Source organism: Ambystoma mexicanum, chromosome 4q (genome assembly GCF_040938575.1).
Source record: "Ambystoma mexicanum isolate Mex_15411 chromosome 4q, UKY_AmexF1_1, whole genome shotgun sequence".
Lineage (NCBI taxonomy): Eukaryota > Metazoa > Chordata > Amphibia > Caudata > Ambystomatidae > Ambystoma > Ambystoma mexicanum.
Window position 1 is genome coordinate 338,366,630 of NC_090928.1, and position 16,390 is coordinate 338,383,019.

The following is a 16,390-nucleotide window of genomic DNA, read 5'->3' on the forward strand; positions in this document are numbered from 1 at the left end:
TCACACCCTTGTTTCCAGACCCCACACTACATGTTTGCCAGCCGGGGCCGCTGCACCGAACATGTCTGATCCTGCTGGGCAAAACGTCACGGTTAGGCAGAGTTGTCACAGAAGGATCAGCACCGTTAGCAATGGTGCTTGTTCTTCCGAGTCCCCATTTTCCATGGAGTCCTATGGGACTCCACAGGAATGGGGACTTACTGAATACCCAGCCTGACTTCCCGCTCCTCCAGGACTTGTAATGTCCCAGAGGCACCGGGAAGTTAGGCGGCGGATTCAGTGTTTCATGGTCGGCAGAAACCTGCCGGTATCACCGGCGAGTTACTGCCGACCTCGTAATGAGGCACATAGACTCAAAAACACATCTTAAATTGTGTAGTGTAAAATCGATTAAATATCATGATCAATGCACAAGAATTGGTATCGCTATACCGTGGCTGCACCCGCCCACGAATACACAACGTCCCATTGGCTTAGACATACTTGCGGCTCAAACCCATTTGACAGGGCACAATGTTTCAATATATATATATATATATATATTACACAGCCTGCAGTAGCAGCCGTGTAGTTCTGGTTCAGTTGCTAAACTCATAGGAAGAGCACTTTTTTGGCAGCTTATAACTTCGCTCCCCCCTGGATGAATCCTCACCAAACTTTGCAAAAGAAGTATATGGCCGGCTCTGAATTCTTTTTGCCAAGTTGGGCGAGGTTTTGTGCGGGGGATTCCCAAAATCTATTTTTTTCTATAGACTGAATGAATGGAGAAAAAATTTGTGCATGGCTACAGCCCGAATGGCTGGACGGATTTTCACCAAAAGTGCGGCAGGAGTTGGGGTTTGGGCCAGAAAGTGTGCTTTTGTGTGTTTGGTGGAAATCCGACCACTACTTTTGTTGCAAAGAATTGAAATATACGTCCCAATAAATGTGTGATATCTGGGTCCACTCCGGATCCATTTCCGTGTTCGCTCTGCGGAACAAAGTGTCATTGGCTCGCAGTACGGCATGCTGTCGGAGAAGTTTGGATGCGGCTGGTGGTTGGCTGCAGGGAAGCGTGGTGTGCGTCAACATTTTTGGGGAAAGCCGCCATCATGTATCGGAGGACAGTGTGGTGGCGGAAGGGTCTGGAAAATGTACCTCACGGAATGCTTTGGCGGCAATAAAGGAAGGAGCGGTTGGGGGAGTGACAAGTGGTTCATGTGACATAGGTAGGTAGGTGGAAGAAGACGGAGGAGTGCCTACAGTTTTCGCAGTACTGCATCAAGTCGCGGTTAGCTAGACAGGTGACAACTTTGTGTGGTGATTGGAAGCAGGTGTCGTAATGGCCCAAGAGCTTGTGCCGTGACCTGTTTGTGCAGACCTCTTTATGTGGTGAGTGGTGCTATAGCAATTTTAGAAGGGGAATGAAGCGCACATGACATAGGTTGCGAAACGATTGTGGGTAGTTTGGCAGTGACACAATAGTTTGGGAATGGAAGTGGGGACGGCCATGGTATGTGAATGAAAGTGTAGAGTGGTGCAAAAGAGAGTGTTTTCTTTCTACATTATGGTAACTGGTGCAATTTGTTGCTACATTGTTACATGCCGGTGCACAGGTTTGGTAGGAGTGCTGGTGGTAGTCCTCTGTATGTGGGTAGTTGAAGTTGGAGACATGGTGCAATGGATTGTGCTATTCTGTAGCAGTGACAGTGTTGAAGGCCTAGACTGTTGGGTGCATGGTCGAAGGCCGTAGGCCAAAGGCCATGCATTCAAGAGGATAGGGCAGTGTTGCGAACCGATTGTGGGTACTTTGGCGGTGACACAATAGTTTGGGAATGGAAGTGGGGACGGCCATGGCATGTGAATGAAAGTGCAGAGGGGTGCAGGAGAAAGTGTTTTATTTCTTGGGACGGCCATGGTATGAGAATGAAAGTGTAGAGTGGTGCAGGAGAGAGTGTTTTCTTTCTACATTATACTAACAGGTGCAATTTGTTGCTACATAGTTACATGCCGGTTCGCAGGTTGGTTAGAAGTGCTGGTGGTAGTGCTCTGTATGTGGATGGTCGAAGTTGGTGACATGGCGCAATGGATGGTGCCATTATGTAGCAGTGACAGTGTTGAAGGCTAGTCTGTTGCGTGCATGGCCGAAGGCCGTAGGCCGAAGGCCATGCACTCAAGAGGCTAGGGCGGTGTTGCAAACCGATTGTGGGTACTTTGGCAGTGACACAATAGTTTGGGAATGGAAGTGGGGACAGCCATGGTATATGAATGAAAGTGCAGAGGGGTGCAGGAGAGAGTGTTCTCTTTCTACATTATGGTAATTGGTGCAATCTTTTGCTATATAGTTACATGGCGGTGCACAGGTTGGGTAGTAGTGCTGGTGGTAGTGCTGTGCATGTGGATAGTCGAAGCTGGTGACAAGGTGCAATGGACGGTGCTATTTTGTAGCAGAGAAGGCCTAGACATGCATTCAAGAGGCTAGGAGTTTCCAATACACTCGGCAATACTGCATTTTGGATTGTGCAGCAGTTAGCAGGTGGTCACCTGTAAATAGTGGGTGTAGAGCATATTTCAGATGCAATAGAGTAGGAGAAGTGAGCTGCCATGCGTAAATGTTTGGTTTTGCAGGTGAGCACACAGTTATAACATGGTAAAGTTTTTCATATGTACTTGGAGATGGTGCTGTGAAAAGTAATGCAGTGTGGGAACTGGGTGCCGGGTTTGCATACTGTTAGTATGGAAGAGGATATGGTAGAAGTGCACCTTTACTGTGCTTCTATGGTGTGTGCTGAATTGTTGAAGTAGGGCCAATGTAGTGAAAAATTTGCGGGTATTTTGGTAGTGACACAATACTTTGTAAATGGGTGTTGTGGTAGGGGTGGTGGAGGTTGTGGTATGTTTGTAGACTGCCCGGATCACAACCGGTTTTCGTGATTGGGTGCAATGCAGAGGTTCAGTATGTGATTGGTGGGTGCATGTACAGGTTGAGTAAGAGTGCTGGTGGAAGTGGTGTGTATGTGGATAGGGGTAGTTGGTGATATGGTCACATGCATGGTGGCATTATGTTGCGGTGCCTGTGTTCAAGGCCTAGCCTACTGGGTGAATGGCCGAAGGCCATGCATTGAAGAGTCTAGAATTTGAGGAATCCCAGGCCCCTAGTGCAATTTTGACTGCATCTGGTAGAGGGTGGGGACCTGTAAAGAATGGTTGTGGAGTATATTTCAGATGCCATAGAGCAGCAGAAGTGAGGTGCCAGGTGTGTATGTTTGGTTCCGCCGGTGAGGTCGCTGGTCGGAGATGGTAAAGTTTTGGATGTGTGATTGGAGATGGTGCAATGAAAAGTCATGCAGTGTGGGCACTGAGTGCAGTGTGTGCATACTGGCAGTAAGGCAGAGGTTATGGTTGAAGGGTAGTTTGTATGGGTTCTGTACTATGCGTTGTGGAGATTTGTTGAAGTAGGGCCAATGTTGTGAAAATGTTGTGGTTAGGATGGTAGTGACACAATATTTTGTGAATGGCAGCGGGTAGGGGTGATGGAGGCTGTGGTATGTTTGTGTATGCAGCTAATAGCGACTTGTTTTCATGAATGGGTGTTTTATGGTGTGAGGGAGTAGGGTTGAAGTGCTGCTACGTACGTTAAGTATATGCAGAATGATAGCTGCCCACATGATCGCATGCATGGATTCATAGTGTTGTGCTGGGTGTGGGCAGGGTGGACTGTTGTTTGCATGGCGAAAGGTGTGCTGGGTGCGCTGCAGGATCATTGTGGATGCTGAAATAGGGCATCCTGTAGGAAATGTTTTCAATGGAGGGGCTTTGGAAGGAAAGGGAATGTGCTCTCAGAGTGTGTAACGGGAAATATGGAGTTGTGTACAGAAATGATAGTGTGCAATGCCGAGGTTCAGTATGTGATTGGTGCAGGCGTTTTTGAAATTGTATATACACCAATAGGCGGCACTAAGTTACTGTTGGAAAGTTTGAGTGCAAAGGGAAGAAGTATTGTGTCTGTTTTACTGGGGTGTGGCCCTAGCTCTAGCTGGAAATGCGTACGTGCCACATAATGGCATTTTGAGCATGGAGGCTTCGCAAATGGAACTGTGGGGATTCTCCAATGAGGATTCAAGGGTGCGGTTGACCGGAAGGGGAGGTGACATTCACCCAAAGTTTGATGCAGAGAGGTTGGCAGAGATGGACAGACGGCGAGTGCTTATAGTCGGTGATACCTTTGTGCACAATCTGCACAGTTATGCCATGGAAAGAGGCTTTGATAATGCCTTTCAGTTGGAAGGAGTGCAGGCTTTTTGGGGCACAGTTTATGAGTGGGGTTTCAGTTGCATGGATCTCCTTTGCAGATATGTAGCTTTGGTTGGTACTGGAGATATGGTGGTCGTGCATTTTGGAGGACTACATTTGGCGCACATGTCGTGCTCTCGTTTGCTGGCTTACTTAAAGAAGTTCATGACAGCTGTGATGCAGATGTTTCCTACTGCAAAGGTGATTTTCTCATCGATGACACCAAGAGGACAATGGCCCTCATTACGACCCTTGCGGAAATCGGAAAACGATGGCGGAAATGCAATACCGCCATCGAATAGCGCTCGGTGCGACTATGACCCGTCACCGCAAAGTACGAAGCCATTAGCGACACCGTAGTGAACGCCAACGCTAACTGCACCAAGCACGCGCGCGCGCGCCATGCGAAACCGCAAACACCACCATGGCGCAACGGTACGCCAATTCCGACCCTAGCGGACATGTACCTAACGCCATTAGGCATGGCGTAATGTACCATTCCGCCATGGTGAGAAGTACGGCATCGCGAATCAACCGTAAACGGCCCCACTGAGTGCCTGTACACCGCTCCCTGCCCACAAAGTACAACTCCCCGTAGGTGCAATGAAGCCACAATGCAACCATTGAAATGTACAAGTCACCCATGCATGGCAACGAACAAAAGAAACACAAGAGGGGCCAATGGGAGCTGCAGGGCACAGATGGCACGAATACAGAAGCCATCCCAATGGACATGACCACAGTCCCCCACCAAGAAACGCACGCAAACACAGGCACCTGTGACCAGCCATATTCCGAGAATCACATCATTCCACCAGTCCACCTGGCTGACCGGCATCTGTTACACAAAACCCAATCCCCCGCCCCTGAGCATGACAACATTCAAACTGTCATATTGGCAGCCCCCATCCCTGACCTCACGGGCTTAGTAGGCAAACGCGCCCAGTACAGTACCACGCAACTAAACTCCGAAGCTGGAACCCAATGCAGATCTCCTCACAATACATCGCCCCCCAAATAGGCATATGCCACATCACTTGCAAAGAAAAACGCTACACGGGCCAAATCAGAATAGAAATTTAATGCACATCAAAGTCACCAAGCCCATACAGCCATCAGGCCATGAACTCCTAAACACCAATCACCATTGTGGGCTGCATCCGCAAGAAATGACCAGCCACTACTTGTGTGTCGTCCTGTTCCCTCATGGTACACAGAGCCACATTCACGTACGAAAAGGCAACATGGAAGCGCACAGAACCGCAGGGCCGTCCCAATGGGGAGGCACTAGTCCAGCTGAAAGGCCGAAATGTTGCTCCGAGCCACCAGTACTGCGTAAGGGCATGTGGGCCATTGGCGATCGTCCCATAAGATCGTAATGCTGCTCCACTGATTAACACGAAGCAGCAGGTGTCGGGAGTAAAACCCATCTGCAGGAGTGGCATACAGATGGCAGTGGCAAAAGGGGAGGAGATACCTGTCAACCAAAAGAAAAGAAAAAGAACAGAATGGCCATCAGAACTACATTCCAACAACTCACTTCAATGATCACACGAAATCCACAGCCATATGCATGCTAGCCCACTCCAAAGGATCATCACCACCCCAAAACCACTTGCGACTCCTAACCATCTATATCGAGGTGCAAACACCATCACAAACGAGTGTACCTGTGCATGCGTCTGTCAAAACAGAATCCATCAGATGGGAATGTTAATGTGCATGGACACAAGTGTCTGAGGGCGTGTCGAGACAGGGAGGGCTCAACAAGGCCAGATAGACGATGGTCCCACCATGGCAGCCCTGCATCACATAGCGTAGGGGAGGCGGATAGATCCCAAGAAGCCCTGTACATGGCAAACTCTGTATCAAATCACCTGCCCATGCATCCATTCATCATTCCCTCATCCCGGAATCAAAACGCCTGAATAATTACTCACATAACATTAGAAACATCCATTGAGTCTGTGCGTTATGCAGCCTGCAAAATCCACAGTGCCCCAGCCCGTAATTCCAGTGTTGTGAAGTAACATGTATGTGGGAACGGCCGGCCTCATCGCCCACGTAGCAATTGCGCATCCCAAACTATTCATATCAATCATTGCTTCCTCGCCATGGGCCCTGTCTCAAGGACATTGAACAACAGAACGTTATATTTGCAGTCAGACCTGTGGGCATCTCCTCGCCGCTAGCTGGAAACCGAAAGCGCCGCCCTTGGAATTCCACATTTGCAACATCACGCCGAAAAGGCATCTGTGGCCGTTTGAAATCACTAATTATTCCATCGAGTGCGGCTGTGTGTGAAAATGGCAACTGCCTTCACCCACAAATGAGACGCCCCGCCCGTCATTGCAACTCGGTACAGTGATGCATGAGGGCCCACCGTTACTCGAGTACTACGTTCCACTGACCCTTCACAAGTCTGTTCGCGACTGCACAGATAGTATGTGCAACAATGGGACCACAGCAGAATGAACATGTCAACCAATGTTACACGGCCATCGGGTACAAATACATGATTGCAATAGCAAGATGCCATTCCCAGATTTGCAGCGTTGTGCGCGGGACGTGCTCGGCCAAAGGGGAGAGCAGCTTGCACAGGTGGAATTAATCACCACAGGTGGAGGCCATACAGCCTGAAAACACATAAATTGCACAGCCAGTCTCCTCCCACAACCACACCGAAATGCTACCGGCAGGACTCGCGATGTTGGCCCTGGGGGACCTGATAGCACTGCAACTACTCCAACTCCAAGAAGAAGACGAACACCAACTGCTACCGGCCGCACGAAGGAGACGCAGGAGGAGGAGGAGGCCAAGGCAGGGCCAGCAAGGGCCGCCAGCACAGCCACTACCACCACGCAGGCAGCCCGCAATCCCACGCCTCCGAGCACATCCGTTCAACCTCACTGATGAGCAGATCCACACCCTCTACCGTCTGGACCGGGACACCATAGCCGCCATTGTGGACATGACACAGGCTGACCTTGTCAGCATGATAGATAGCCCAACCGCCATCCCACCCCTACTGAAGGTGGTGTCTGTACTCCACTTCCTGGCCACAGGCACCTACCAGCACACAGTCGGACAGTTGCATGGCATTTCTCAGCCACTGTTCTCACGGACACTATCGCAAGTGCTCGATGCCCTCCTGCAGCACGCAGACGACTACATCTCTCTACCACGCTCGGAGCAGGAAATTACCAACACAAAAGTGGGATTCCATGCACTTGCCGGCATACCGGGTTGCATTGGTGCCATCGACTGCACCCATGTGGAATTGGTCGTCCCACATGCCATGGAGGCCCAGTACCGCAACAGAAAACAATTTCATTCCCTGAATGTACAAATGGTGTGTGACTCCAACAGGATCATTACACATTGTTGTGCCCGATTCCCTGGATCAACCCATGATTCTATGGTCTTGAGGAACTCTACAATACCACGCTACATGGAGCGACACGCAGGGAACAGATCCTGGCTACTCGGTGAGTCTCATTAGATGCATGATTATGTGCGGAATGTGATTTGGCAATGACCTGGCAGGAAGGGGGGGGGTGTGCGTACGTAGCAATGGCATTCCACATCATACGTTTCTCGTCCACATACAGGTGATGCTGGATATCCACTGAAGAGATGGCTCCTCACACCAGTCCGGAACCCACGGGACCAGCATGAGGAGGACTACAACCATGCCCACTCACGTACCCGTGTAGTCATTGAACAGGCATTCGGCCTACTGAAGACTCGTTTCCGCTGCCTCAGCAGGTCTGGCGGGGCACTCCTGTACCGCCATGAGAAGGTTGCAAAGATGGTCATGGCATGTGTCATGCTCCACAACATGTGCGTACGTAGAAATGTGCCCATGCCCCCTGACGCAGAACTGCAAGCACATGATGATGGTCATGATGAGGGTGGGGATGTGGCAGCACCTCATGGAGTCTGCGAGGCACCGGAGGCCCGTGACATTCGTCAGCATCTCATTGATGTATGCTTCTAGCACTCACGCCTGGTGGCTGATACATGGACACGGGACTCGTGGCACTGTGCGTGTCTGGGACATGCACAATATGGACTGTACGCCTATGATGGCCTAGTACACAGAAATCAATGTCCACACATCTCATTGGTTGATCGTGCACTTTTTATGGCATATGTGATGTCATGTTGAACACCCTATCGACCCGCCACCCAAGTGAGCCCAACACACCCCCTCCACCCTCCTACCTCCCCCACGAACCCCAGTGGCCAAAGATGCTCATTGTCAGTGGGCTGTCGCTATTGCAAGCCCCCTCTGCGGGTATCAGGGGCACCCCTGCCTGTGGAGCGCAGGTTCCTTCCAGATCTACGTTGGGGGCTGCCCTGGACGGAACTTGCAACGGATGATGTGTCTGCCTGCTCACGTCCATGCATGTCCCTAAGGGTTTGCGAGAGCTCAGTGAGCACACGGCGCACTGCGGCAAGTTCGGCACATACGTCTTTGGGCGTCGCATGCAGTTCCCCCCTCAGGCTCTCGGTGCTTCTCTCCATTTGGACTCTCAGGCTCTCGGTGCTACTCTCCATTTGTGCCCTCAGCGTCTCTGTGCCTCTCTCCATTTCTGCCCTAAGTGTCTCAGTTGATGTTTCTATGTCTGCCTTAGTGCCCCCACATTCATCGGCATGGTCCTTGAGGAGCGTGGCCATTTGCTGCTGTTGCACGATTAACTGGTCGAGGGACTGTTGCCTCTGCTGGGCCATGCCCATTTGCGGGGGTGTCACAGAGGGGCTGTTGTCCTCATGTTGCCTTGCCACAGGGCTTGGGGGGGATGGCCAGTCGTTGTCTTGTGGGTGCCCCTGCGTGGTATCCTCATGTTGTACGGGATGGGACAGACAGGGGGATTGGGACAGGTCATGGATGGATCTGACTTCGACATCCCCGTTTTCTGTGTCGGAGCATGCTGCCATCAATGGGGTGTCACCTATGGTGCTGCTGCCACCAGAGGCAGTGCCTTCTGTGGCATCCATTGGGGGGACCTGTGGTGGTGGTGTTGTGGGCATGCTGGCTGCTGGGGTGCCTGTTGATGTTCCCTCCTCTGTGCTGCCACCTGATTTGTGCTGCTGCCGTGTCTTGATGCGTGCAGCTGAGGTGGAGGGTCTCTGGCCGTTGGTCTTGGCCCTCTTTGCAGGTGTGCTGGTAGGGGTGTCCTGTAGCTCGTCGTTTGGATCGGACCCTGTGGTGGAGTAAAGGAGGGCGAGGGTTAATGATGGGTCTGTGGGAATTGGAATGGCATTGTATCACATGCTCTGGGGTGGTACCTGAGGGTGATTTGGGTCGGGTCCTTGGAGGTGCTTTGATTTGTGTGTGGAGTGAGGGTGCAGTTGTTTGGCAGCCTGCAGTTAGGGTGTGCCTGCTGCACGTGTAGTGCGTGTATTAGGGGTTTTTAATTATTTATGTATTTATTGTGGGTTTTAACGTGCGCTATCAGGCCGATGTGTGTGGCCGTTCTCCTGGACATGTGTTTCTGTTGCACTATGTGGACGCATGGTACTTCACATGGATGGACTGTGTGGATTTGGCATTGTTTTATCTGGTACACCTACCTGAATCTTCGGATGTCTGCACTCCTTTCTCCATCCCTCCGACTCCCTCTATGCTCTCCATTCCGATGGTGGAGGCACAGATTTCTTCCCAGGGGGTCAACTTGATGGGTGATTCAGGACCTCCCCCGGTGGCTGTGGCAATGTTGCGGTTGGCAGAGAGTATGCTGCGGACGCGTATCCGCAGGTCGTCCCATCGCTTGCGGCATTGCTGTGGGGTGCGGGGTGCGGTCCCCACCGCACTTACCCGCTGTGCCACCAGAGCCCATATGGTCTTCTTGTTTGCAAGTGCCGTTCTGGTCATTTGCGTGGAGAAGACGACGGCAGCATTCTCCTGGAGGGTCTCTGTTAGCACGGTGAGTTCCTCGCGGGAGAAGTGGACCTGCCGCTTGCGGTCGCACGCTTTCTTCGCTACTTTTCCCATTTGTCTTGGTTTCGCTAGGGTGGGTGACGGGTTGGGGTATGTTTCAGGGTAGTGATTTTAGTGGTTGTGTGGTTTTAGTGGTTTTATAGGTGTACGCCGGGATGTTTCCCGTTCCGGGCCCATGTTTTTACTTCCGTTTCCGTATATTTCCGGTCACCGTACTTTCCGGTAGGCGCACACTGCGGTGACCGCTAAGAGGGGTGGCGGTATTGCACCTAGGGCGCCGTACGGCGGCGGTGTGGGCCGTTTTGGGGTCATTTCCGCCATCGCGGACTTTGCACTTCCGCCGTGGCGTGGTGCTCGTGCCCGATGGGTCGGAATGGGCCGCACTTTGCTCCTTCGTGCAATGGCGGAAATGCTATTTACGCTGTGGCGCTCCGGTCAGTCGCTTTCCGCAAGGGTCGTAATGAGGGCCAATGGGTGAATGCTGGTGTAAATTGTGCACAGCAAGAGGTCAGGAGATAAGCTTTCATGTTCAGGTGAGAAAAATGTGAGGAACAGAAGCAAACAGACAGTGAGCAAAAGGGAGAAAAATAAGGAAACAAAACTGTATGAATGCACGTACATAACAAAAAATCGATAAAAAGAAAAAAAATATATGTTTGTTTAGAGACAATCCTAAAGACACAATCCCCACCCCTGTTACACATTCCTTCCCCCCAAACACCCACAACAACCCCTGCCCCCTTCCCCCTCCAGTTTGTAGAACGGTAATGCCGCAGATTTCGCAGCACTTTGAGCATTAGATGTGGCATTTCCGGCTCTTTCTAGGATGGCACCTATGGCATTGGCCATGTGGAGGATAATCCATTGGGCAATGTGGTGGGTGGTTGTGGTGTGTACATAAACACTGTGACAGAAGGTTTTTTGGTACTGATAAATGAAGGAGGCTATGGTGAAAGTGTGCAAGGTAAGGGGCATGCATCCTGTGTGTATGTATGCACTGCACGCACTTGCTTAATGTTGCTAATATACATTCCCTGCTGCTTTTGTGGGTTCACTTTTCTGACATTTGTAGTGCATGCATTGCAGTGGGAAGACCTTATTCTGAAGTTTACAATGTACGTGGCAGGCATCATGTTGTTATGAGTGTAGTGTGTGTATTAAATGACATGACGTGCTATGGTATTTTGTTCCATTTGTATCACGCCTACATACAAATGTGTGAAAGCACGCTGAGGAAAGGGAGGCGGAACAGAGGCCACACAGAGACATTGGGCCTTATTATGACCCTGCTGGTCCGGAAACAACAGTGGCGGTAAATCCGCTGCCACCGTTGTTTCCGGACTGGCTGATTACGAGTTCTGCAGGCGGGAGGTGTCACTCCATGTGCTTCTTATTTTTCCCTTCTTTGCCCTACTCACTTCCTGGCTGAAAAATATTGTGTACTGCTTTCCTACCCACCCTATAATCTGTGCCCCAGGCCACCTCCCTCCCTACAATTCCACCCCTCCCCGGGCTTTCTACCAACCCCTGCACTTGGGGCCTGTTTTCTATAACCCTAACAGTGCAGCCACCACTTCATGTCTACAGTTATCCTTGCACTTACCAGGACTGGCCATAGTTGCATGTATTTAGATTTTTTATTGTTCCCATGTACTGCACTTTGCCCTCCCCCTTCCCATTCACTTGCGCTCTCTCAATGTTAGCTGTGTTAGAGGAATCCTCAAGGTCCAGGGAGACAGAGAGTCTGTTGCACAGGGAGGCCGCAGCAGAAGAAAAACATCTACCAACATGTGGTTGCGTGTAGAAGCAACTGACCCTGAGGGAGTACAAGGCAGATGAGGGAAGAGCTGGAACAAGCAGATATTTAGGAAGTCACAGTGCAAGGTATTGAGGTCAAGGCCTTCTGTATAATGTGCAGGGCTTTTAATTTATTGTTCGCAGCCACTGTGAGGTATTGCAGACATTTTAGTCCAGCAGAGATAGGATCCCTGGCAATCAGGCCAAGGACAAGTTGTGCACTCCTCTTACGGATGAGTTGCTGAGGGCGCAGAGTCGAAGCTGGCAAATTTAAAAAGGACCTTTGGCAACAGTGCAGTGTACACAGCACCACAGCCGTGCAGACACTGACCTTTTGGAAAGTGACCGTAGGTTGCTAAAATACATTTAGTGGTGGCTTTACTGCCTTCTTTGTACGAGTTATGTAGTAGGTGGGTTAGTGGGGAACAATTTTTGTAGCATTGTCGGAAGGAAAGAACAGAGTTCCTGCTTCGCTAATATAGTGTATGATTTGGGTAAATGAAAATGTTGCACACACTTATGAACAAATAGCTACTTTATGGAAGGAGAAGGGAGGAACATTAGTATGCTTTTTAAACATGTAGTGGACGCTTAGAGGCAGATATCGTGAGCAGAGCCACTTATAACCAAGTTGTGCACATACTGCATAAAATCTGTCCATACCTTTCTTTTGCGGTGAAGGGTGCTTACATGGGTGAATGTGTATGTATAACTCATGCAATGTTTCAATGAAGTTTCCACTGGACGTGCTTTCCAATAACAGCACATGTGCAGGCTGATTTAGTAACGGTACATATGAAGTCTTATGGAGAACTGACATTGTAAGCTGCTAAAGGCTTGGAGGCCTTTGGTGGATGCATGTGTCAGTACTTAGCAATACCTAAGAAAGGCATGGTGGGAAGAGGATAGTGGAAAGGGATTGGTCATGATTTACTTGAGTGCAGCCCTTATGATACTTTGCGCGTCGCACGTGCTACATTCTGTGCTTTTGAACATGATGGCCAATGGAAATGTGATTGTTGCAATTGTCCTATCAGGTGGTTAGAGTGTGTGTCGCAGGAAGCCGCAGCCATATTCTGTTGAATTACTCTGTGTACTGAGACAGGCAGAGATGTTCAGACGTACAGTTTTCATAGTGGGTGATCATTTTGTGCTAGATGTGCTCCAGTATGCCGTGGAAAAAGGCCTTAATGGCAATTTGAATTTGGACAAAGTGGGGACTTTGTGGTGGGGTGTCGCTGTACGTACTTTCGACCATTTGCTTTCAGAGTGTCGACGAGTGGCTAGTTTCGGTACTGTACACGTTGTGGTAGTGGATTATGGAGCATTGCTTTGGGTTCCATAGCTTGTGCAAGTGTGTACCGTCAACTCAAAAAGATGATGAAAGGAATGTAGCACATTTTTGCCACTGCGAAGGTGCTTTTCTCATGTATACCACCAAGTCCAGTATATAACTATCCCAATGAATGTTGTTGGCAGCCAGAGATGAGAAGGCGTCTTATCAACAGAAGCATGTGTAACCTTTTGCGTGCTGCTCGGATGTACTGTAACAATGACAACGTTGGTGATCGATATGTGCACCTTTTCAATGGAAATAGCATTTCATTGTCGCACAGTGGCAATGACATTTGGTTTTGCAATCTACAGGCTGCACTGAAGCGGGTATTGTTAGAATGTGAGGTGAATTACCACAAATAAAAACAATTATAAAAGCCCGAAAAAAGAGTTATTAATGTAGAAGTTGTTTAAAAACTTAGAAACAAAACGGCTGTTAGGAAAGATTCTCTTTACTGCACCTTTCCTTCCATCTTTATGGAACCCCCAAACATTTTGCTTTTATTTTTCAATCTGACCTGTACTTTTTGCAGTACAGTGAAGCCTTAAGCTTCACTGTACTGGCCTTTGCTCACATGTTATGGGGAAACTGATATTAGTACTGGGAAACAGTGTTTCCCTTAGTCTTGTGACTGTGTTGCTACTTGTGGTTACTTTTGTATCACATGTGGTAACTTTTTTATCATTGCACACAGCAGCTTACATTACATTGCAATGGGGTTAATTTTTGTTTTGCCCTAGACTAACACTCAAAGGATTTTTTGGTTATTCTAAGGTGCTTAAAAGATGGGCTGGTGGCAGCAGTGACTTTTACCCACTTTTTGGGGAATTTTGTTTTAGCTTAACCGCGTTTACTGCGTTTGGCTACTTACTGTTGCTACTAGTCAAACATGGCTGTGCCACAAGGTTATTTGCTCATTCTTTTTGCATCTTGTTGTTTAGCCTTCTTCCTGGCCTCAGAGGCCAGAAAGATCCTTATAAGGACTTCCAGTGCCCGGGAAAGCAGCAGCTTTTGGCGGTCTACTGGAGGGCTTTGTGTGTTTGCAGGCAGGATGTGGGCTAGGTCAGTCTGACCCTAATACACATCCTGGTTTCTGTGTGTCTGAGTGGTATGCATGAGTGTTCCCGCCAATGGTCCTGATTGGACCACTGTGGGGTGTGTGTGTGGACAAGTTCTGCCATTGGCTAGTGGGAGTTTCGACTCCATAGGAAATCAGTCTTAACAAATTGGTGTACATGCGGTGGGATGACCCTCTCCACATAACATCTGGGTGTTTTGTGAACCAGATCCGTATTGGGTACCACAGTGTAGATCACTGGTGGTGTGTCCAGATTATACTTACACAAGACACTATAATATTTGATTGCCTTGTGGATATAAGTCACCTACTAAACTAAGTATCATGGAAACAATCCCTTTCACCACTTTGAGTGCCTTAAAAGTGCAGCAATTGAGAAAGTTATGTGTTGAAAGAGGCTTGACAGTCTCTGGTTTAAAAGCTGAATTAGTTGTAAAAATTCTGGATTTTGAAAGAAACAAAGTTGTGCCTATCTTAACTAATTGTCCTGATAGTGGAGCTCGGGGTAGACCCACCACCAGTAATGTCATTACTGTCACTCCAGTGACTGGTGTTGAAGATGAGGAGGGAGAAAGTGCATCCTCTGAACTTCTGGTTGAGGCCTACTCTAATGCTGAGGCATTGTTCAATTTGAAGAAATACACCCTCAGGTTCAAGGAAAAAGAACTTGATTTTGACATGGCCAAATTGGAAATTGAGAGGGTTGAGAAGCAGAAAGATAGGGATCACCAGTTGGAGCTTGCCAATATTCAGGCTTCACAGGTTTCTTCCGGAGGATCTGGAGATGGTCTGGGTCCTCTTCACATCCTAAGATTCATAAAGATCTCCTGAGTATGTATGAGGAAAAGAATGATATAATTGACTAGCTTGTAACTTTTGAATATGCTTGTGAGGTACAAGGAGTGAGTGATGCTGACAGAATTGCATGGTTCATCAGCAGACTGCCCCATTCTGGCTGTTGTGCCATTATGGAAATGCCACAGGCTGCTAGGTTAGACTGTGTAAAACTTAAGCAAACTCTTATCCTCAAGTTTGGGAAGACTCCTGCCCAATACTTTAGGAGGTTTAGAGAATATAGAAAGAAAGAATGTGTGACCTATGTAAGTTTTGTTGCAGATTCTCTGAAAAACTTGAGTGGCTGGATAGAAGGCTATCAGGTAACCACCTTTGAGGGCATGGTCAATTTGGCCATGCTTGAACATGTTTTTGCCTCTTGTTCCACAGAGCTTAAGCAGCATTTGGCTGACTCAAAGGAGTTAAATCCAAAGAGGCTAGCCATTGCTGCTGACTTATGGGTTTCACATAGAGTGTTGCATAAGGACAAGCCTGCTTCAGCTAAGCAGGAGGAGGGAAATAAGCAGAAAGAGAAAGAGGGTGGGGATACTGATAAAACGATGTCCAAGAAGGCCCACAAAAAGTTTAATAAGGGGAAGTCATCAGAATCAGGTCAGGGTAGTGAGACTAACCCCCCCAAGCAAGTAAGTGGCTACTCTAAGCCTCCCTATGTGTCAAGTGCCAGTGGGGCTTGTTACACTTGTGAAGCAAGTGACCACAGGAAGGGGGACCCCAAATGTAAGGGTAAGACCTTGGGGGTCCACTATGCTAGTCTGGCCTTCTCTCAGTATGAGGAAGAAGGGATAGCATTGGTGTCCTTCCCTTTAGACTCCATTCCCTCAGAGGAAGAGTCTGAAGTTTGTTTAGATTCCTTGGAAACTAGCAGTGCTGGAGCCTTGGCTCTCATTCCTGTCCCACTGCATAGTAATAATTCTGTTGAGGATAGTGTTCAGGTAGTAGGTGTAAGTATCTCTACTGTTAGGAACACTTGGCCCAGTCCTACTGAAATAGCTTCCTTCATGGTAAACCCACCGGTTCTTGCCAGAGTTCGTGTGGGGGATACTCAGTTGGCTGGTAGACCCTCTCTTAATGTTCCAGTAGCACCTGTCATTCAAGCTGTGAATAG